General features: G+C 43.5%; 1 long non-coding RNA gene across 7 annotated transcripts in view; it reads left to right on the top strand.

Annotated features, from left to right (window-relative positions):
- Positions 1 to 19282, top strand: part of LOC307198377 — a 34774-nt gene extending 15492 nt beyond the window's left edge. For 4 of the 7 annotated variants that reach the window (XR_013831622.1, XR_013831623.1, XR_013831624.1 and 1 more), the window contains 6 exons: positions 797 to 1010; positions 5321 to 5498; positions 7512 to 7622; positions 13719 to 15945; positions 16234 to 16279; positions 17372 to 19282. This is a non-coding gene — a long non-coding RNA (uncharacterized lncRNA). The remainder of the gene's footprint in view (positions 1 to 796; positions 1011 to 5320; positions 5499 to 7511; positions 7623 to 13718; positions 15946 to 16233; positions 16280 to 17371) is intronic. The other 3 variants (XR_013831620.1, XR_013831621.1, XR_013831619.1) reach the window with 3 other exon arrangements.
- Positions 19283 to 23974: the final 4692 nt, after the last annotated feature.

Here is a 23974-nt window from a genome sequence, read left to right as displayed (position 1 = left end):
AACGTAGAAAACACAACTCATTATTCAGATCTGTCCGAAGATTCTGGGCACATGTGGCAAAGTGTAAGATGGTGAACTTTTCCCCTCGCAGCCTTGTCTTCACTGCGAAGTTTCTCCCTTGAGGGAGTCACTTTATGATATAGTAATTGAGTAGGAAGAGAGAAATCTCTTGCTAAAAGAAGTAAGTGACTGGGTAGCAAATCAGTTATCAGAAGCATCATTAAAAAAAAAAAGTCTACTAAGCACCAGGGTATTCTTTTGTGGCTGGGAGAGTAAACTTATATAAAGCACAAAGGTACCCCCTCCCACTTTGAAAAATCTCCAACTTCTGTTTCCTCTCCACTTTGAGGGAAGTGATACACTAAAATTAAGCGGTGGCTTCTCATCGCGGTTAGCAGCCTACACTTGGAGCCAGTCTGTCCTGGGTTTGCAGCCGGGCTGGCCACCGCATGTCCTCATGGAACCTGGGGTAAATTAACCGACTTCTCCAAGCCTCCATTTCTCACCTGTAAAATGGCAGTTGTTGCAAAAATGAAATGTTGATAATCCCTGAAAAGAACTTAGCTCAGTGCTTGTGAAGGTTAGTCATCATGATTTCTAGAAAAGGGCGGCTTCAGGACGTTTTTGGACTCAAAATCCTCTGCAAACAGTGACTCAGAAAGACTTTTGAAATTAAAGGAACAATTCAGAACAGGTTTTAAAAGTTGGGAAAAGATGGCAGTGGGGACGATCAGGAGTAATCTTGCCTGCCATCTGGAAGAGAAGCCAACATCCTCCTGTGGTTTTGCTTTCCTAGAATCACTTCTGCTTCTAGCCTGGAAGTGGACAAGGATGGAGAGAGATTGGAGATGAGCAAAATGAAAGCAAAGCAAAGTGTTCCATCTTCCAGAAGGGTCCCCAGAGTTACGCAGCTTCCCAGTTCTGGGTGGAACCCAGAAACTATTGCCTCTGAGCAGAGGGCTGGATGAGTCGATGCATGTGAAGCCCTTAACAACAGTGTCGGGCACCAGGTAAGCCCCGTTTCATACTGTGCTGCTGGGTTTGCTCCCCCTGACACCCACGTTCCCAAGGGGCACAGAGCTGCCCTCCAGGGGATCACACTGTTTCTCGATTTCTCAAAAATCATACTCTTTATAGATAAAGCACAGAAATATGCACAGTGCATGAACAGATGTATAGTGTATATGTGATATTAACGTATCATGGGGTAATTACAAAAAACAGTCTAAAAATATTCCTTATGGGGGGATGCAAATGAGAAACATGTTAAATAACACTGGCTAACCCTGATATAACGGGCTGGGGGGGACATGGACGGGGCAGGTACCCAATATAAGACTAAAAATGGCGGATCTCAGATGGCAGGAAGGTGGGGGGGGATGGGAGGAGGGATTTCATGTGTGCAGGAAGCACGTTAAAGTGAGAAAGTTCCCCTGAGTGAGCAACATCCTCCTCCTTGCTGCTGCTCCTACTTCCTAGTTGGGAAGGCAGTATTGTGTAAGGAGGAGAGAAGGAACGTCTTGGGAATTCTGGCTCTGCCATTCATTTGCTGTGTGGTCTTGGGCAAACCACTGACCTCTCTGAGCCACATCTATAATGTGGGCCTAGCAATACGAGAGTCCGAGTGAAGTACCTGAGGAACAGCAGATGTTTAGGAAATGTGATGTCATTTTTACACCGTCCTCTTTGTCCTGTAAAATGGCAGATGACCCAGGAGTGTTTGAAATTTTCAGGAAGGGAAATCACTTCCTTTGAGGTGAACTCCTATCCATTGACATTTTATTCAAATTCTAGTCCCTCTGTCTTCTTTTTAACCCTCTCTTCCAAAGTCTGGTTCTTAATTTTCTTTTGAAATTTCCAATAACACATGTATTAGGGATGCATTATTTGCCAAGTATCAAACACACATTATTTTATTTAATCCTCACAACAGTCCTATGAAGCCAGCACTTGATATGTTTTTTTTTTTAATTCAGCTATTCTAAATAGGTTTGTAGTGGTCTCTCATTTTGGTGACTAAAGATGTTGAACATTTTTTCATTTGCTTATTTGCCGTCAGTATATATTTTATTTGTGGCTGTTCAAATCTTTTGCCCACTTAAAAATATTGGGTGGTTTGTTTTCTTATTATTGTAGTTTGAAAGTTTTCAAACACATATTCTGGATACGAATCCTTTGTCAGATATATGATTGGCCAACATTTCCTTCTAGTGTGCGGGTCATCTTTTCATTTTCTCAACAGTGTCTTTCACAGAGCAAATGTTTTCAATTTCGATGATGTCCAGTGTATCAACATTTTTTTCTGTGGATGAAGGTTTTGGTGTTGTAGCTAATTATTTTAAACACCGTGAGCCAGTCAAAATGCATCTGTGGGCCACGTGCATCCTGCGGGCCCCACAATGGGGTGGGATTTTTAGACTAGAAGGAACCTCAGGGGATGTGGAAGCCATGACAATGTGCTTCTCGGGTCTCCCGCAGCAGGGCCTGTAATTGACCGAGGGTCCGGATGCCCTGCTCTGAAATCCACCTTTGTGCCAAGACCACATTTCCCCCAGGTTTCTCCTTACCAGTGACTGCCTGCAACAGGGGTACTAAAGCAGGCTCGTTTCTGGGAAACACGTGGCTTTGCCAGAACTTTCTTAGAATTGTGCCACAGACTCAGACTACTCCTACCCACCTGTTGGTTCTTCTTTTCTCCTCTGCGGGGGTTAGATGAGCGTTGTGGTCTAACTCTTCTCCCAGCCTCCTCTGGCTCCTTTCTCGTGTTCCCATCCTATGGGTCCCCCCCATGAAAAGTCTTGTATGTCTTTTCCCAGCTTGGCATCTGCTAGTACTGTGCCTGGCAGGTCATATAAATGGCTAAAGTGGTTCAGGTGAGGCCTGAGGTGAGTTAAAACCCCACCTCTGTTTCACCAGGACAGCTTGTATCTAATTCTGATTGTTGCCAAGGAGAGAGTGAACCCAGGGCAGAACATCACTAGTTTTTAAGGAGAAAAACTACAAAAAATTATAATCCTTAATTCACCCCTCTCCTTTGACAGAAGAAATTGAGGCAAGGAAGGGAAATGCCTTTTCTAAGATCATTTGTGTAGTAGGTGGCAGAATGTGGCCAGAATCCAGAGATGCTAGATCCTGATCCAACTCTTTCCCTTCTTCCTGTTTATTGAGTAGGTGGGTCCGTATTCGTTATCTATGGCTGTGTAACAAATCTCACACACACACACACACACACACACACACACACACACACACACACACACACACACACACACACACACACACACACACACACCCTGCGCCAAATGGCAGCTTATAACAAGGCACACTTACTGTCCCACAGTTTCTGTGGATTGGAATCTGGACTCTGCTTAGCTGGGTCTCTCACAAGTCTGCATTCAAAGTGTCAGTTTAGGCCAGGGTCTCATCTGAAGGCTCAGTTGAAGAATCTGCCTCCAAGCTCATGTGGCTGTTGGTAGGACTCATTCCCTCAAGGGCGCTTGGACTGAGGACTTCAGGTCTTTTCTTGCTGTCTGTCAAAGGCCACCCTCAGCTCCTTGCTGCGTGGAGCTTCCCAACATGACAGCTTGCTTCATCAGTGTACAAGCTGAGCAGGGACAGAGCGTCTGCTGGCAGAGGTGGAAGTCACAGTCCTCTGTAACCTAATCACGAAGTGCTATCCTCCCATGTTTATTGTATTCTATTTGCTAGACAGTCACTAGGCCAGCCTACACTCCAAGGGACATGAATACAGGGGGCCATGTTCGAATACTGCCTTGGAAATTAGGACACCCCCAGTTGTGTTGCATCTTTCCCCTGTAAACCAAGACACTACTTTCGTGGGGAGAGGTCGGGGATCTATTATATTAAAATGAAAACAAGTGCTGATGTAACTGCAGGACAAGATTGTGGAGGGAGAACTAGATCAATGTGGACAAGAAGGGAAGCGGTGGTAGGGGATAGAGCGGGGGTAGAAAAAGAACCTCCAAGCCAGGGCAGCAAAACCCTGTTTTCCCCACCAGACACCCTCACCGTGTTCTATCTTCATTTTGTTCTGTGCCATGGGCACGGAAAACGTTGTTAGCAAAATTCAGGACATTGCTTTTGCAGAGATCCTTTGCTCTCAGATTACTGCATATTCCTTCTAGTACTGGGAGTGCTCATAATTGTCGAGGAGAAATACAAGGATCAAAACTGTCTCCTTTGTATATAGGGAGGAAGTATGGGACAATAATTAAAATAATGATAACCATTAATATTTGTCAAGGGCTAGCTGGACAGCCTGCCTGGAGCCCAGCAGCTTTGCCCCATTGAGTCCTCAGAACAATTCTGTGAGGTTGTATTAATGTTCTCTCCATTTTACAGAGGAAGAAACTGAGGCTTAGAGAGATTGGGAGATTTACCTAATGTCACAGCTAGATGGGGCTAGAGCAGGAATTGACCCATGTTTTATTTCACTTCAATGTCTACCACTAGAGTCTTTCCCAAATTTTATTCATTCATGTATAAACTGTCAGAGTTGCTGCCATAGCCAATATCATTTATTCTGCTCTCACATACGGGGTACATCTCACTACTCTCCCCTAACTTGCAATGATGCAGGCTCTGGGCTATGGCAGAACTGAGTTCAACCCTGCTCCTATCGCCTCTCTGAGCTGCAATTTTCTCATCTCTAAAAGAGGAGCACGGGCTCAACTTGTCTGACAGAAACAGGTCATGGGAGTAAATTAGGAGGCACATTGTAGGTGCCCTAGAAATATTTTGCTGAAGGGACCCTCAAGGAATAGGATCTATCTTTATTAACTCTTCTAAAAGATATATACATGGTTAGTATATTTTCAACGTCATCATCAATATTAAGGAATTCCTTAGCACTTTCCATGACCTCCGAGAAATTTGCAATTAAGTGTTAAGATCGGCATGTAGATTTAGTGTCCTGGAGTTGGAGGCAACATTAAATAGTCTTGTTACTCTATTTGGAGCACATACATTTGCTCTAGCGTTTTTGCTTACTTGAGGGAACCATAATGACAGTATAACATCGTGATTAAGGGTATGGATTTTAAGGTCAATCAGATCTGGTTTTGCTTTCTGATCTCTCCATCCACTGGCTTTGTGACCTTGGCTATCTAAACGTTCTCTGCTTCAGTTTCATTAAATCAGTTGGGAATGCTTTCAGCTGTAAGTAGCAACCACCATACCAAAAAGCCTACAGAGACTTAGGTTGTTTTTCCCCTCACTTAAAAGGAAGTCCAGAGCAGGAAGTTATGTTTCAATGGCTCCAGAATGTCAGAGCTTTGCGATTCTCTCTTCATGCTTGCAGGATGCCTAACCGCTTTACTCACAAGTTAGGGAAAAGGAAGGCAAGTAGAACCAAGGACATCTTTTCCTTTCTGAGACAACAAACCTGCCCAGAAAACTCCCAGCGATCTCCTTCACTGGCCTGAACTGTGTCACATGGCCAAGTTGCAAGGGAGACCAGGGAAGGCTCCAGAATGGAGGTGCGTGAGGGAGAGCGGGCTGTGGTGGGCATTATGTCAGATAATGTATGTAACTGCAACAGGGAAATGGAGGCTTCATTCCAGTGTCCTGCAGTGAGGGAGCGTCACATCAGAGACAGGGCAAAAACCTGGTTTTCTACCAGACTGGAAGCTCCATGCAGGGAGGGTTTTCTGTCTTTCTCGTTTATTATTCTAGCTTGATGCCTAGAACACAGATAACCATATGGTGCTTCTCAGTAAATATTTGATAAATAAATGAATGGGTAATAATCTGATACATTTATTTGATTTACTGTCGTTCATCATCTCCTCAAACAACATTTATTCATTGCCCCTAAACAAACATCGGAATGTAAGAATCATGAAAACAGGACTTTTGGTGGTGTATTATTTATCTCTTGCTGTGTAACAAACTACCCCAAAACTCAGCAGCTGAAAATAACAAACATTTCTTATCTCACACCGTTTCTGAGGTCAGGAATCACTGAGATTCTGGACAGGTGGCTGTGGCTCAAGGTTTCTTGTAAGTAGTCACGATATAGTCAGGATGTTGGTCGAGGCCGCCAACATCTAAAGGCTTGACTGGAGTTGGAGGATCTGCTTCTCAGATGGAGCTCACAGGGCTGCTGGCTGGAGGCCTCAGTTCCTCCCCATGTGGACTTTTCCATAATGCTGCTTGAATATTCTCAGGACATGGCCGTTGCCTTCCAGAGGGAAAGAGCAAGGAGGAAACCACAGTGTGTTTTCTGACTAGGCTTGGGTGTTGCTCAGTGTCACCTGCATAATATTCTACTCCTTAGAAACAAGTCATGAGGTTCAGCCTAAGCTCAGAGGGAGAGGCTTCTGCCTTTTGAAGGGGGAGTGTCACAGAATATTTTCCCCCAATGTGTTTACACTTAAAAAAATTTTTTTATTGAAGTACGGTTGATGTACAGTGTTTCAGGTGTATATCAGAGTGATTCAGTTAGACATATATGTATTCTTTTTCAGATTCTTGTAGACATTTTAAAACCACCAGTGTCTATTCCATTCAATGTTACATTTCTAGCATCTAGAGATGCCTGGCTCCTATAATAGATGCTTAATCAGAGCTGGTTCCAGGTTGGTAGCCTTGAAGGTTATAAAATTGGGGGCTTTAAGAGAAAGGATGTAGAAAAGTTATGAAAGATGTTATAAAAGTTAGTATTTATTTAGAATAAAAATATACTACAAATTACCCAATTTTTAAAGCTGAAAATAACACTGACATCACAAAATCCTCCAAATAACATCTTTATATTTTATTAACTACCTGACTTTCCCTGTAATGTGCGTTTCCTGTGTATTTTGGCTGCACGCTCTTGGATTACCTGTTAATATGACAGTGATCTTGGATTATCATTTTCTTTAGAGAGACTACTAGAAAGAAGATTTAATCTTTCCACCATCAGGATTGATCAAAATTTGTTGTTGTCAATTTAGAAAAGTTTCTTTTGGCTTTGCAACACATTACTGGTTAGGTGATGTAAATTTTTAGGATTGTTGTGTCAGATTTGGGAAAACATCTGTCCAGTTGTTTATAATGTGACCTGTAAGATTTTAGGCAATTTGAGTTTTCCACAGCAGTGATGAATCTCAAATACTCTTTGAATGATGACACCCATTAACTAGTTTGTAACGATGGAGCGTTTCTTTTGCGTTATCTTTGTCAGTGCCAATACTTCTTCCTGGGTGACCATTATCGTGTGCTCCTCTTCAGCAGACTGTAATGGTTAATTTTGTGTGTCAGCTTGACTGGATCATGGGTTGCCCAGATGTTGGTTAAATGTTATTTCTGGGAATGGCTGTGAAGGTGTTTCCTGATGAAATTAGCATTTGAATCAGTGGACTCTGTAAAGCAGTGCGCCCTCCCCAGTGTGGGTGGGCGTCATCCAGTCCATTGAGAGCCTGAATAGAACAAAAAAGCAGAGGAAGGAAGAATTCAGCCCTTCCTGACTCACTGCTCGAGTGGGGACTTTGATTTTCTTACCCTAGGTGCTCCTGTTTCTTAGGCCTTTGGACTCAGACTGGAACTACACCCCTGGGTCTCCTGGGCTGCCTGATTATAGACAGAAAATTGTGCAACTTCTCAGCCTCCGTAATGGCGTGAGTCAGTTTCCTAATAATCTCTTCCTATACTTACATATCCTATTCTGTTTTTCTGGAGAATCGTGATTAGTAGAATGATTTTAAAAACCCAGTTATTAGTTAAAAACCTAGTTATTAGTTTTATTCAAAATTATGTTTTACTGGTATCACTTATACTTTGATAGAGAACTCACCAGAGTTCCAAGCTCAAGGTGTATCAAATGTAAGTTCCCTGATATATGAGAAATGCACCACATCTGACTATCCTGTGTGTCTTCACACACATACTTGCTGTTTATGGAACTGTCACACTGAAATTTAAATTTCAGTGTCCATATATACAGTTCTATTGGAACTTGGACATGCTCATCCATTTACTTACCGTGTACAGCTGCTTTCATGCTGCAGCATCAGAGTTGAGTAATTGAGACGGAGCCCACAGAGCCGACAAAGCTTAAGGTATTTAGTATTTGGTGCTTTACAAAAAATCTGTTGACCAACCCCTGTCCTATGGAGATGAGCAAGAGACACACTCACCTTCTTGGCCTCCTGAAGCAATGGCCATTTTTCAGTCCCTAAAATATACCAGTCTGTGTACTGACTCAAGACTAACCTGTCCGCTCTTCTCTCTGGAGAACAATCTTCTCTCAGCCATTTTTGGTCTGATCATATTCATCCTTCAAGCAATTTCCCCTACCTAGAGAAGACTTCTCTGGCAACCTGTCTAAAACAGTTTCTATTATTCTTTTTTTTTTTTTTAAATTTTTGGCTGTGTTGGGTCTTTGTTGCTGCACGCGGGCTTTCTCTAGTTGTGGTGAACGGCGGCTACTCTTCGTTGCGGTGCGCCAGCTTCTTATTGCGGTGGCTTCTCTCATTGTGGAGCACGGGCTCTAGGCGCGTGGGCTTCAGTAGCTGTGCCTCGTGGGCTCTGTAGTTGTGGCTCGCGGGCTCTAGTGCGCAGGCTCAGTAGTTGTGGTGCACGGGCTTTGTTGCTCCGTGGCTTGTGGGATCTTCCTGGACCAGGGCTTGAACCGGTGTCCCCTGCATTGGCAGGCAGATTCTTAACGACTGTGCCACCAGGGAAGGCCAGTTTCTATTATTCTTAACCCTTGTTTCCTGTTCTTTTCAATCATAGTCCTGCCCATGGTTTGTAATTATTGACTTGACTTGTTCGTTAAGGTTGCTGCCCCTTTTACTCTGCAAATTCCCTGTCAACATCCCAGGGTGGGTAAGAGTGTGAGCTCTGAAACCAGACAGCCTAGGTTTGAATCCCAGCTTTGTCACTTACAAGTTGTGGAAGCTTGGGTAAGTCACTAATCTTCTTGCTTCTTCCATTTTCTCATCTGCAACATAGGGATAATCATAGTAACTACACAGTAAACATAGTAAGTACTACATTCAGTTTTGAGGATTAAATAAGTTGTAGATAAAGCATTAAGAAGGAAGCAGCAAAGGAAGCCATAAACAAAAGGAAAAGACAACCTACGGGCTGGGAGAATATATTCGCCAACAATGCGACCGACAAGGGCTTAATTTCCAAAATATACAAACAGCTCATACAACTCAATATCAAAACAAACAACCCAATCAAAAAATGGGCAGAAGACCTAAATAGACATTTCTCCAAAGAAGACATACCGATGGCCAACAGGCACATGAAAAGATGCTTAACATTGCTAATTATCAGAGAAATGCAAATCAAAGCCACAGTGAGGTATCACCTCACACGGTCAGTATGGCCACATCAAAAAGTCTACAAATAATAAATGCTAGAGAGGATGTGGAGAAAAGGGAACCCTCCTACAGTGTTGGTAAGAATGTAAATTGGTGCAGCCACTGGAAAAGAGTTTGGAGGTTCCTTAAAAAAACTAAAAATAGAGTTACTATATGATCCAGCAGTCTCACTCCTAGGCATACATCAGAAAAAGATGAAGACTCTAATTCAAAAAGATAATGCACCCCAACGTTCATAGCAGTACTATTTGCAATAGCAAAGACATGGAAGCGACCAAAGTGTCCACTGGCAGATGAATGGATAAAGAAGATGTGGCATACACACACACACACACACACACACACACACACACAATGGATTATTCAGCTATCAAAAAGAATGAAATAATGCCATTTGCAGCAGTGTGGTGGACTTAGAGATTATCATACTAAGTGAAGTAAGTCAGAAAGACAAATACCATATATCACGTATATGTGAAATCTAAAAAAAATGATATAAATGAACTTATTTACGAAACAGAAATAGACTCACAGACATAAAAAAAACAATCTTATGGTTGCCAAAGGGGAAAGGGAGGGGAAGAAGGATAAATTAGGAGTTTGGGATTAACAGATACGCGCTACTATATATAAAATAAACAAGGACCTACTGTAGAGCACAGGGAACTATATTCAACATCTTGTAATAACCTATAATGGAAAAGAATCTGAAAAATGTGTGTGTGTATATATATATATATATGTGTGTGTGTATATATATATTTCTGAATCACTTTGCTGTACACCTGAAACTAACACAACATTGTAAATCAATTATACTTCCAAAAAAATACTAGTAAAAAACCAAAAAACGAAACCCAGTACCTGGTAAGCAATTGATAAGGGTTAGCTATTAATACTTAGTACTGTATCTTCAGGGTTGAACACAAGAGTACAACCAGTATCTCTTTGAGTGAAAAATGTTTTTGGAATGAAGCATTTGTGGAAATGAAGGCTTTCATCTGGTGCCTCATACCTCTTTTATTTTTTAACCATATGCTGTTTCATTTAAACATTATGGACCTCAAGTTTCATTTAGTCTATGAAAGGCTATAACTGACCTTGATTTACATAACAAATCAGTAAGACAAGTGTTTGAAGCTTTTTTTTTTTTTTTTTTTGGCGGTACGTTGGCCTCTCACTGTTGTGGCCTCTCCCGTTGCGGAGCACGGGCTCCGGACACGCAGGCTCAGCGGCCATGGCTCATGGGCCCAGCCGCTCCGCGGCATGTGGGATCTTCCTGGACCGGGGCACGAACCCGTGTCCCCTGCATCAGCAGGTGGACTCTCAACCACTGAGCCACCAGGGAAGCCCTGAAGCATTTTTTTTTAATTACTTTTTTTGGGGGGGGTGGGTAATTTAGTATCTGTCACGGTATGCCCACGGACAGATTAAGACCTATAAGTATTATGAGGCCTACATCAGTCAGCTATTGCCATGCTAATGTCATGTAACAAATCACCCAAAGCTCAGTAGCTTAAAACAATAATTATTTAATCTCACAAAAGCATCTGCAAGTTGGCTGGTTTTCAGATGATCTAGACTGTCTGGGCTGGGCTTCAAGGTGTGGGTTGCATCAGGGTCTGCTCTAGGTGTCTCTCATCCTCCTTGAATGAACAGGCATGTTCTTCTCACAGCACCATTGGACATGCAAAAAGAGTGAGACCCACGGTGTAAACACGTTCTAAGGCTTTGCTTGCATCCTGCTTGCTAACAGCCTATTACCAGCAAAGTTACATGACTGAGCCCAAATCAGTGGGTCAGGGAAGTATATTCCATCCAAAGCAGGCATGGGAGAGGTGTATTTCCTGAACAGTAATACACGCTATCCCAAGACCCATAACCAAATAAAAGCTAAAATAAAAATCAAACTAAGGGCTCCCCTGGTGGCGCAGTGGTTGAGAGTCCACCTGCCGATGCAGGGGACACGGGTTCGTGCCCCGGTCCGGGAAGATCCCACATGCCGCCGAGCGGCTGGGCCCGTGAGCCATGGCCACTGAGCCTGAGTGTCCGGAGCCTGTTCTCCGCAACAGGAGAGGCCACAACAGTGAGAGGCCTGCGTACCGCAAAAAAAAAAAAAAAAAAAATCCAAACTAAAATGAAAAGTTATATTTTTCAAAGAGACAAAAACACGTACATGTTAAAAATAGCTTTTCTGAATTTTCTGGTTGTCTCCTTTGGCAGTCAAGAGGGATTGTAATGGTGTCCCTGCTTTTCTGGTCCTTTAAGTGTGTGTCTAGTCTTCATTTGGGGCCAGCCAGCACTGATGCCTACTCCTTTTTGTATCCTAGTGCCCAGCACTTGGTGGGTATTTGACATAGTTTGTTGAACGCAATGTTGAATTCTGTAAATGTATGGCAGTTGCATCAGTGCATGATCGCTCTATTGCTTTACAGAAATTCAGGAGCATTGTAGGTATTGCACGTTTCTACATCAAAGCTTTAAAAGTAGTTATGGGGTGTGGAGGTGCACACAGCTTCTAACACTGCCGTGCATACCTTGGAGGCCTCCAAGCAAGTCGTTGCCTCTGGGTTTCCTGTTTCTCTGTTTCCCCTGCAATGGAAAAGCGATTGCTTTCTCATCTGATGTTGCTCAAGGGAAATGCTGCCTGGAAGATAATCAACAGAGAGGAGAGTGTAGACGAGTAAATAAATAGTTTAATGAATATAAGATAAAACATGAATTAGGGCTTCCCTGGTGGCACAGTGGTTAGGAATCTGCCTGCCAAATGCAGGGGACATGGGTTCAAGCCCTGGTCTGGGAAGATCCCACATGCTGCAGAGCGACTAAGCCTGTGTGCCACAGCTACTGAGCCTGCGCTCTAGAGCCCGCGAGCCACAACTACTGAGCCCGCACGCCTAGAGCCCTGCTCCGCAACAAGAGGAGCCACCGCAATGAGAAGCCCGTGCACCGCAACGAAGAGTAGCCCCCGCTGGCTGCAACTAGAGAAAGCCTGCGCGCAGCAACGAAGACCCAACGCAGCCAAAAAAAAAAAAGAAAGCCATGAATTAAAGCCAGCTTTCAGAACCTCACATTTTCCTTTCATCTACTGTTTATTCAGTAATTGCACAATTACAACTTGCATAAATGATTTTATATACCTAGTAGTCTATAAATATCTCCAGTGTATATATGTTTGTAGATAAGGAGGGCAGGGATGATCATGATTGAACAAACATGTTCTGACATAGAAATAACCTTGCAAATACTACGATGTTCAGCTTCTACCAATGCTGGTTTTTCCTGACGCGGGGAACTCAGTGTTATGAATTTTATTAACAACTACCTTTGAGAGTAGGTAGTTATTATGCCACACACTGGGGTGAGATATCTCTATATATTATTATTTTTAACCCATGTAACAGCACTGCCATGTTAGAACATATCCCTGTAGTAGAGAAGGGAACACAGAGATGCAGTAAGTAGCTTGAGCCTGTATTTGAACTCTAACATGCTTCACTAGAAAATCAGGCTGTTTTGAAAGTTGACTACCCACCTGTGTACAGGGAGGGCCAGTTGAGGACAGGCAAGCGTGGCGTATAGATATGCATATGACTGTCACGTCTTATTTCTTGCACCAGGATTAATGTAACAGAACACCCAGTGCGGGAAGCCACCGCAGGGCCATCCCTGCCATTCTGCTTTCCTTCAGTTATGTAGTGCAGAGCTTCTTAGTTAGATGACTAAGGTAGGCATGGTAAACACGTCACCCGGATTGTCAGATGCCTCTGGTTTGGAAATGTTCACTCAGAGCCATCAGTGAAGCCCAGAGATGACATCTTACAAGCTGGTGATAAAGCTTCAAGTAGCTTCCATTGTGAGAAGGGCTTAATTATGTGTGATTTTTCAAGCAGCGTCTGTAGATTATACAGATAAGATGTCTCCTTTCTGTCCGGCGTGTGCCTTGTACTAGCACCCTTATTGAATCGTGACTGTTGCCTCTCCTTGGTTGTGAATTAGGGCCCCAGGAGCCTCCAGTCAGGTTTAGCCATTGTCCTCACGAAGCTCATTATTGCTCTTTTGGTTGAAATTTGAAGGGAAGAACCACCATTAGGTAAGTATGCAATGTCAGGGAAGCAATTTGGTTTGAAAAGTCTCAGAAACAGCCTTTTAAAAAAAAAAAACCCGTCTAGGGCATTTCTTTTTTGAAAAAATAAGTTGAGTATCTTTGTTTAAAAAAAAAAGAGGGTTTCTGCCTTTCCAGTTAAGAGCAATCTTTCAAAGGCATCCAAAAAGAAAAAAAGTTGGCTCTGTTTTCTGAATTGCTAGTTGGGAGAACAAAAGCAGCAAGGGAAAGTTTGACTTGACTTCCTCTGCAATTTGTTTATATCATCGGAGCAGAAAGAATCTCAGGGCTCAGCTCGCCACTTCCTGAATAAAGAGAGAAAAATGCCCAGAGTGCTGGATTCATTGAGAGGTGCAGAGCGATCAGCAGAAATCCTGACCGACTGAGGGGCCCAGAGGGCAAAGGAAGAACGTTTCTCCGTTCAGCTACAACCTAAGATAAGTGCGAGGTCCCCAGTCACCAAATACTCCCCCAGCCCTCCCAGTGGCCACAGGGAGGCCAGCTGGGAGGAAGGTACAGGCTTCCCTGGCTTGTTGCTGTGGAGTCGGCGTCATCCAAGACAGTATCGTCAGTCAGTCCAGTTCAAAGACAGCAGTGGCGGTGATGGAACTGCATTGAAATTACAGATATTTCCTTGGGGAAAAAAAAGTCCAAATCAGATGTAACTGAGATGATAAGGTTCTGTTTACTTCTCTAGGTAGTAGCCGGGAAACAGCCAAACCAGTTAGGGTAGGAAATTTTCTTCTTTTGGTCAGGTATGTACTGAATCACTGGCAGCAAACTTCAGGGATTTTTAAGAGAGAAGATTTCTTTCTCTCTAGGTTCTCCTGGGCAGAGTGCCTGTATTCCTTCCCCTCCGCACACTTTTTTAAAAGCAGTTCGAGGCCAGCTGAGCTCATTTTGATTATTGCTGTTAGTTTCCTGCCACTTGTCTTTGTAGGCTGGAGTGAGGCCTCAGGATTTAGATGAGAAACATCGGGCTGCTCTCCTCTTCGAGAAACCTTACCTGTGTGGTTTCCTAGCTTGCCTTTTCATCACTTACTCGGTTGAGGTCTGCCATAGCTGGCCTATTAAAGAGAAATTTGAAATCAGTGGGTGAAAGGGCTAAGAAAGAGAAAAGTACAGTTGAGCAGTGAGTGTACTTGGCTGGGTACCCTTATGGGAGACTGATTTCATTGGCCTTTGGAACACTGGAGGGGATTGCAAAACATGCAGCTAGAACAGAGCGAGAATGCAGATAGAAGCGGGGGGCAGAATGGGGAGACAAAGAGGGGTTTCCCTTTCCTCAGACAGGGGGGATCATCCTTACTAAAGTGCGTTTCTTGGGGCAGCTCAGAAGCAGGAGAAAATGCCAGGCAATAAGGGCGGTGGCCATTTGAATAATGAATATATAACACACAGTGATTTCAAACCTCACAGTTTGTTATTGGAAGTTTTTCTTCCCATTTGGAGGGCAGGTTTCCATCAATTCTCTTGTCTAATTCCTGCTTCCTGCCAAGCTGCTGCTGTTTTCAAGAAAACACTTGGGTCATCGTTTGAGAGCTTCAAAAACCTCAGTGTTCAATTAGCCTCCTTTTGAATCCCTTCTGACGGTTGGTTAAGTATGGGTCCAAAGTCCTTTCTGTGAGTAGGGCTGATCCTGGGGTGAGGAAACTTAATTTTCTGAGTGTTAAGAAACAAAAATAATGTTTTAACAGCACCATTACTAGAAAACTTGGAAATTGCACTCTTCTAGTCTGTTCTGTTCAATTCCATTTTATGGACCTCTGAACATTTCATAGTACAAAGGGCTATTATATAAAAAGGACATTTGGATATCCTTCTTAAAGGTTCCCTTGTACTTTCATAGCATGTTTACAAGGTTACTAAGTATGCTTTCTCATCACTGTATTTTAAATGGCTCGACGACTACTCCCACGTTTGAGAATCATTGAAACTGCCTGAATGGAACCGGGATATCCTTTGTTCCCCATTGATTCGGAAACAAAAGACGCAGGAAAAAAAGTTTATTTTGCTGCTGAATGCCATATGCAGATGAACGCATTGTCGATTAAATTAAACCAAGGATCTGAAGACTTTTTCAAGCCTTAGAAAGAATGTTCTTAGAGTTATGGTACATGTTAGAATTTGCCCTCCAGTTTTCATTTATTCTGTTGTGCTTGTGTCTAACGTGGGGTTATTTAAGTCACACACCCAAGTCTTCAGGAATAATAAAGCGTAATCAATAGAGGAGAATCAGCATCAAAAAAGACCAAAGTTGCTGTGTTGTTTCTTAGGTGGGAAAATACCAGCTGGACATAAGTAGGCAGTGCCCTCCATTCATTTCCTCCCTTCTCCATCTTTTCCAGTTTCTCTAGACCGGAGATTCTCATTTTCGGCACTGTTGACATTTGGACTGGGTCATTCTGCGTTGCAGGGGGCTGTCCTGTGCGTTGTGGGGTGTCTACCAGCTTCCTGGGCCTAGACCCCAGATGCTGGCGGCACCCCCCACAGTCATGACAGGTAACCTCGGCTCCTGTAGCTGCCACGTGTCCCCTAGAAGGGGGGTGGGGAGGGCGTTCGGATCGCCTCGGGTTGAGAACCACTGTTACAGGGCAACCCACCCACAGAATCCTGTTTGAAGGAGGAAGAGAAGATTAACTTAGTGTTCAGCCAGCGACAGTGAAAATCACTGGTTACAAAGCAGTTATTTTAATCAATTCATAAAGTTAGATCTCAGAATATGAGAGAGAGAGCAAGAGAAGGAATCAAAGGAGTCAGACAACGTAATAGCTGCCCTTCATTTTACAGGTGGGGACCACAGCAGGAAGTGCATCCCAGCATATACAGCTAGATGGTGAGCTAAGGCTAGTTATTGTCAGCTTTTTTTCTTGTTATTTCAAGTAGTTCATGGATTCACTTACCTATCGTTGTGCCCCTCCTGCTGGGAAGCATCTCAGAGTAGACGAGAAACAACGCATCTCAGGATCCTTTTCCTTATGACTGTGAAGTAATTAATATTCACTAATTTAATTTTCAGTGGCTAGAAATGGGCATGTAGTACAGTAATACACATTTTATGAGATACTGTTAGAATAATAAAAATGTATCGGAATGACGATATGGCTAAAGAAGTTTAAAACACGTCTTAATAAAGATGTATCTCTGTTTCACTAGGATGTATAGTTCACATCAACTATTTTTTATTAAATATCGAACAAGAGAAGCAGTGCCCAGAACCACATAATCTGAGCCCTGTATGTACAATAATGAAGCTATCAGTGTTCATTTTGAGTATTTTTTTTTAAATTTTAAATGAAGTGTTTTGAACGCTGTGACAAATGGACAGAATGAATGGTGCAATGGTCAGTACACGTACTTACTGCCAAGATTTGCTGGTTTCCAGCTTTCCCATTTCAGAGCCTTTACTGGTCCTTTTGGCAGTCATTTATCTGCATGGCTCATTCCCTCCTTCCCTCATCCAGGCTGAAATGGCACCTTCTCAGGCCTCCCAGTCTTTCTTTCCAGTGATACAACTACAGAGTGTGTTCTATATGATGAACAGAGGGCACCATCCGTCACTTGCCCGCCAGCCCTGCCTTAATTTTTTATAGCACATACTATATATAAATATGTATTTGGTTTACTTATTTATCTGTTTCCTCCAACTAGAATCTAGCCTGACTCCCTGATGGCTTTGTTTTATCTAGTAGTGCTCAGAACAATGCCTACCTAGTACACAGTAGGCGCTCAGTAAATATCTGTTGAATGAAAGTGTTGTCTGGGCAAACTGGGGGCGCGAGCAGGTGGTAACAATTTAGTGTGGGTTGATGCAGTCTTGCACTCTTGTAAATGACCTTTGTCTTCTCAAGTGTAATATTTAATATTTAATTGGCATGACAAGTTAAATATTGCAAGCGGTTAATCATTTGTTCATTTTAAATAACAGGTTGTTTTTTAATAGAAGTCTAATGAAGAAAATAATAATGGACTCCCAGCCTACTGATCAGAGAAGCCTACTGATATTTAAACAGCTAAACAAAAGTACATGCTTATAGTTAGAAACTTGAAATTGCATAGAAAAGTTACAGAATAAAAAGTGGAAGACATTCCCCTATCTACAAAAAGAAACACTTGTAACCAATTTCTCATGAGTTGTTCCAGAAAATTTCTCTATGCCCATAGGTATACATTTACTAGCAAAATATACCTTAAATTGCTTTAAATGCGCACACACACATGCATACACACATACCAGAATGGTTTCTTTAACCCTTGCACGGTTTGTACTTAGATACTTATTTGCTCAACTGTGTGTTGAACATCTCTCTTCCATCCAACTGTACCTGCCTGTCCACCATTCTATCCCCGGTGCCTGGCACACAGCAAGCCTCATTACCTGTTCGTTGAACAATTGGTTAAACTGGTACACAGTCTTCAACAGCAGGTGCTATGCTTTTATTAATGTACCGTGTCGTGGCCAAAACACGATCCTTATGCCATTGGTGAAGTTCCTTAGGATTTGTATCCAATGAACATTTATAAATTTTTAAAAATTGTTAGCATTCTAGGTGTTTTCAAGTGAATTAGCTCATGCAGTCCTCAGGCAGATCTCCTAAAGTGATTATTTTCATTTCTGCTTTTCAAATGAGAAAGACTCAGATATCAAGACCGAACTATAGATGAAGATGTAATATTAGGAAAAAGTTCTAGGCCTCCATGCCCTATTTCTATTTCTCGGTAACTTCATTTTTTTTTCTTTTTACCAATCTCAGCAGTTAGAATGCTGTGACCGTTTGAGCTGAGCTTTAAATACCAAATATTTCTATATAGTCTCTCGCGTCACAAAGATACATTTCAAGTCTCTCTAATTAGCCCAGCAGATGAAACAAAGATCTGAAGACTCACTAAACACTAACAAAACAAACAAGCAAACAGAAAATTCCTCTAACACAAGAGAAACTTCGTGACAGTGTAAAGAATGAATCCACCTGGCTTCTAAGAAGCAGGTCTGAGCAGCTCAGAATCAAAACACAGGAAGTAAGTTGTAAATGGCAGAATGAATAAAACAGCTATTTTGGGGGTGAAACAGAAGTTGCTCTCTGCACTTTAGATGTCACCTTTCAAAGTGAGGAGGGAGCACGTGGGGTCAAAATGTTCACCCACGGGCTCCATTTTCAAAAAGAAACAGCCAGTATACAACTCGGTAAATAAGAAGAACATCGAACTACATGGCTAAAAATGGGTGAATTTTACGGCATGTAAATTATATCTCAAGGTGTTAAAGAAAAAAAAGGAAGAGCCAAATTAAGTTAAAAGTTGTTTTATCTTTGCCAGAGTGTGTGTGTGCGTGTGTGTGTGTGTGCGTGTCTTGTGTGTGTGTCTGTGTGTACTGTGGTCTGTGCGTCCAGTATGTGGGGACTCAAACGTTACTGTTTAATATTATGTAGAAAACATGTGCAGAGCCAAGGAGGTGAAAACAGTTCTCTCATAAAAAGACCACGGGGCTGGGGGGCTCCTGAGAAGTCAAAGTAGTTGAAAAGATGAACCTTTTGTCCTGGAGGTGTCATCACGTCCTCCTACTGGGGCGAAACCACAGAGCATAAAGCTTGCCTCCCGCTTGCCGCTTCCCTGTTGATTCTGTTCCCTCGTAATAGCAGCCTTGTTCCATCTGCCGGGATTCAGAGATTTATGGAGGCAGAGTGTGAGAGGAATTATTTCCAAAAGAAATAATCGCAGGAACAGTGAGACGGGAGGAGGAGGAGAAGAGAGAGAGGGAGGGAGAGAAACAGAAACAGAAGAGAGTAATTTCCAGGACAGAATAAAATTGGCTGTCATGTCATTAAAGTGTTAAAACACTGCAAGCACTATAAACTGACGACGGTGCCTTATGAAGAGCCTTCTGTTGGGACTGGACGAGTAAAATGAAACGCAGAGGGGAAGGGGGTGGGGGGGGGAGGACCTGCTCGGTGCCAGGGGCAGGGCTTCGCGGTTAAACCTCGGGCCGTGGTTTGATGCCCTTCTGACTCACGGAGACAAAGGCCACCTGCCAGCCTGGGGTCCGGCGAGACCTCACACTCCACGTGAGCACCTCCTGTGGGAAGAAGGAGAAAAAGACGCACGAGCAAACCTCAAAATTACGACAAAAGAAAACAAAGCCTTAGTCTAAAAAACCAAGTGAGGTTATTTTTCTGAGAATTACATAAGCAAATGCTCCACGCTTACCTCTGATTATTATCTCTTAATCATAGGTTTAAAAATGCCAGTAAAACTATGTCAGACTAGGACAGAAGTTACTTTGGGGAAAGAAGAATGATTAGGAGAGGACACGGGGACTTTCAGGGTGCTGATTTCCCGGATATGTGACAACTTTGGGAAAATTCATCAAGCTGGATAGTTGCAATTTGCGATTATGTATGTTTTACTAACATTAAAAAAATGCCAATATGATCTCCCTGTGCCTCCTTCCTCATTCATTTCAAAGTTGATGTGACCAAAGAGGGCTTGGATCCTCCTAGCTGTGTCACCCCCACTTAGCTCATGGTAGCCTTCAACGACTTACCCCAAGACTGCAGCAGCATCCTGGATGATTCTTTCATCCTGCTGGCCCTGCCTCCAAAGCAGATTCCACATCTCTCTGATTTACTCCATCTCCAGTGGCCTTCCAAGGCGACGTCCTGTTTGGCTAGACGAGGGTTAATGGACTGCCAATCACGTTTCCTGCTCCCTCTAATGCTAATCCAGTCTCCAAAGTTACCTTTTGTAAAAATGGAAATCAGGTGACCACATCCTCCCTCAAAGTCAGCTTCCCATCACATGTAAAGTAAGACCCAGCTGTGGGCAAGCCTTCTGGAGTTGCTTTCCTTCTATTCCTCTAACTCACTAAGTTCATTCCTTCCTCCGGGACTTGGCTTTGCTGTCCCTGTCCTGGGTCTGAGCTCTCCCGTCACCTGCCCACCGAGGCCGCCCCCAGTCAACTATGACAGTCACCACTCCCCATCACATGACCATCACGACACCTGGCACTGTATGACAGGTTAGGTTGTCTCTTAGTTGTGGTGTTGACGGGATTTCTCCCTCACTAGGATATAGGTTCCCAGAGAGGCAAGGACTGTGTCTGTCCTGTCAGTATCTCCAGTTGGATGTTATAAAAATAGTCTGAAACATCACATGCGTGAAACCCAGCCTCTGGAATTCTCCCTCCCCACCATCACCACCTCTCTCCAACCTGCTTTCCTCATAGTACTCTGCTCGTGGCAACTGTTCATTCAGTGACTCAGGCCAGAAGTATTGGAGTCACCCTTGACACCCCTTTCTCCCCTCACATCCCACCTTCAATCCTTCAGCACTTCCTGGTGCTCTTACCTTCACAGAGCCTGACAACTCATCTGCCACGTGAGCCCCTGCCCTGGTGCAGGCAGAAAAAGGGTTCCTGGAGCTGCCTAACAACCCCCTACATCTCCCTGGGTCCCCCTTTCCATTTAGTCTCCAGAGTCAGGTTATTTGAATTTTTTTTTTTTTTTTTTTAGCCGCTCCGCACGGTTTGTGGAATCTTTAGTTCCCTGACAAAGGATTGAACCCAGGCCCTTGGCAGTGAGAGTGGAGTCCTAACCACTGGACCACCAGGGAATTCCATCGAAAATAATTTTAATTCCCACATCTCTTCCCAGATGTGCCTTTCCAATGACTCCCCATCTCAGAGCAAAATCTAAACAAGTCCTTCGGTGACCTGCACGCATCTGCTCCCCTGACTGCCTCACCCACCCTCTTTCCCTTGCTTTCTCCACTGTGGCCACACTAACCAAGGACACACCCCCTCAGACCTTTGCACCTGCTGCTCTTTCCGGAATTATCCCCCAGGTGCCCCTCACTGTGTTCCCTCACTTGTCGGGGTCTCTGCCCAAGGAGGCTTTCTCCAGCATCTCTCTTCAAAATTGCCCCCATCCTGACCCTCCCTATTTCTCTCCTCTACTTATTTTTCTCCAAAGCACTTAAGACTCCACAAACTTATGTCATATTTATGTATTCATTGATGGTCCCTTCCCCCTAAGTTCCATGAGGGTGGAGATTTTTGTTTCTTTGTCCCGGCTGTGTCCTCATTGCCCACATTTGTGGGCAGATTGCCTGGCAGATAGTAAACACTTATAGGTTATTAATAATTAATTGAATGAGAAGTGTTCATGCTAAATATTCTTTAGCATGAATATATAGTATTCATGCTAAAGATTTAAGTCCTCATATAGTGAGTGAATGAATGATAATAGAACATTGCCGAAGTCATTAAATCAACAAAGATACACAGAGTTTCTGTTGTGGGTCTGAAACCAATCTAACCTGTTCTACAGTAGTATATACAACAAACAAGATCTCTGGTCACCTGGAACTTGCAGTCTACTTGGGGAAAGCAACTGATCCAACAACTGCAAAAAGCATCTCATTACAAACTTGGTATTGCTGGGAAGAAAGAGGACCTTCTGAGATCATAGCTCCATTAGAACTGGGAAGGCTTCTCAGAGGAGGTGACATTTGAGGTGAGATGAGAGAGTTTGGGTGTACAGGGAAGTGGGGGACTGGGGAGAGCATTTGTGGCAGAAGAAAATTCCAGTACAGAGCTCCCCTCCCCACCCCCAGACTTTTAATCCAACGCGTATGGATTAATCAATTACATCTGTTTCCAAGATCCTAGTGAGCCTTGGTATTTGGTTTCTGATATTTACTATTAAGTTCATTTTTTAGCTGCCAGTATTAGTGATGGTTATGATTCTTTTCCTGATGGAGGTGGGAACCACCTCCAAACTCAGGAATCCGATTAAATATTGGAGACCTCAGAGTTTATACAGTGTGTAGCTGGATTTTTACATCATCCTTGTTTGTTTTCTTCTTTTTCCAGTCCTTCGACACTGGCTGGTCATTAAAATTTAGAGCTCACCCTGGGTTAAGTGGATGATTTCCTGGAAAACAGCTGGTTGAGCCTCCCCCTGTGTGCCTCTGAAATAAACATCCCCTTTGGAGAAAGGCTTTCTTTAGTGCCTCCCTGCTCAGCATCTTTTTTGCAATTTACATTCCTGTTTTGCATGACTTCTCAGAAGAAATCTAGAAGAATAATCACTAAAATAACAGCCAAAGGTTATTATGCACTTCATAGTGTTCCCAGCCCTGGGAGCTAGGTACTATTAGTATCCTATATTCAGAGATGATGACCTGAAGCTTGGAAGTTAATGTGTCCCGTATCAATCAATAACTACAAAATGGCAGAGGCAGGCTTTATGTCCAGACCAGATGACTGAAGAACTCGTGCTGTTAATCATCAAGCCACAAGGCCTCCTCGACCCCAAACTGGAAAGTCTCCTCTTAACTTCATTTTCCCCAGCTGTTAGATGAAGGTGTGGAACCCAAGGTTCTAATTCTTCCAGTCCATGTGCAGACAGTGGGGTTGTATATTCTCTTGCAAAGGCAACCAACTCTGGCTGACCTGTGCTGAGAAGAGTTTAAGGGACTGATACTGAGTCACTCACAGATGGGGAATTGAGAGCTAAGGAAGGAAAAAGAGAGGAAGGGAGGAAGACAGAGAACCAGAGCCGTCCCATGCATCTAGGGAGCAAGCAGACTTCTCAAAAGTATTCTTCTGGAGTAGGGGGGCTACAGTTTGCTTTCCACCCTGCCTCACTCTGGTGAAGATCAACCGTCCCAGAATCTGCAGTGCATTGACTTAATCTCGGCTGTGGATTCATCCCTCCGCTAGGAAAGGGCAGAGTGCCTGGACAGTCCCACCGGGGTGACTCATGAGGGGGTGCGTATTTCCTCAAAGAAAAATCAGGGCACTGTAACCTAGGCAATAGGAACTGGATGCCAGCCTTCTCAAAAAGAGCTGACCCCACTCTACAGTCAAAAGGTCAGAAGGGAAAACTCTTTTCAGTCTTGATGAAGCCTTTTGCTCCCACTTGGAGCAGCTCATCCTTATCTAAAGGGTGTCTAGTGCAGGGCCAGTCAAACAGCAGGTGCTTAGCCAGTAAATGTGGGATAAGTAAGTGAACTGAAAAGAAAGAGCATCCCTGATGCTGAATCATTGTTCCCGCTTATAGATCAGACATCACACCTCTTTAAAACTAGCATCCTCTGGGATGGGCTTTTGGGGTAGGTCCCTTCCCAGCCAGAGTTCTTAAGCAATTGAGAAATAAGACAAAAGAACGAGCAGGTTGTCTTTGTCCATTCGAGCTGCTGTAACAAAAATACCCCAGACTGGGTGGCTGACAAACAACAGAAATGTCTTTCTCACAGTTTTGGAGGCTGGCAGTCGGAGATCAGGGTGCATCATGGCCAGGCGAGGGCCTCTCCGAGTTGCTGTCTTCTCACTGTGTCCTCCAGTGGTGGAAGGGGCAAGGGAGCTCTCTGGATCTCTTTTTGTAAGGGCACTAATCCCACACGTGAGGGCCACAACTTCATGACCTAATTACTTCCCAAAGGCCCCCATCTCCTAATGCCATGACACCAGGGATTAGGTTTCAACATATGAATTTGTGGAAGGGGAGGAACATACATTCAATCTATAGCA

This window comes from Stenella coeruleoalba (assembly GCF_951394435.1).
Source record: "Stenella coeruleoalba genome assembly, chromosome: 15".
In the NCBI taxonomy this organism is placed as follows: domain Eukaryota; kingdom Metazoa; phylum Chordata; class Mammalia; order Artiodactyla; family Delphinidae; genus Stenella; species Stenella coeruleoalba.
Note: the sequence above shows the minus strand (reverse complement) of the source record. Positions and strands in the feature narration are given on the sequence as shown.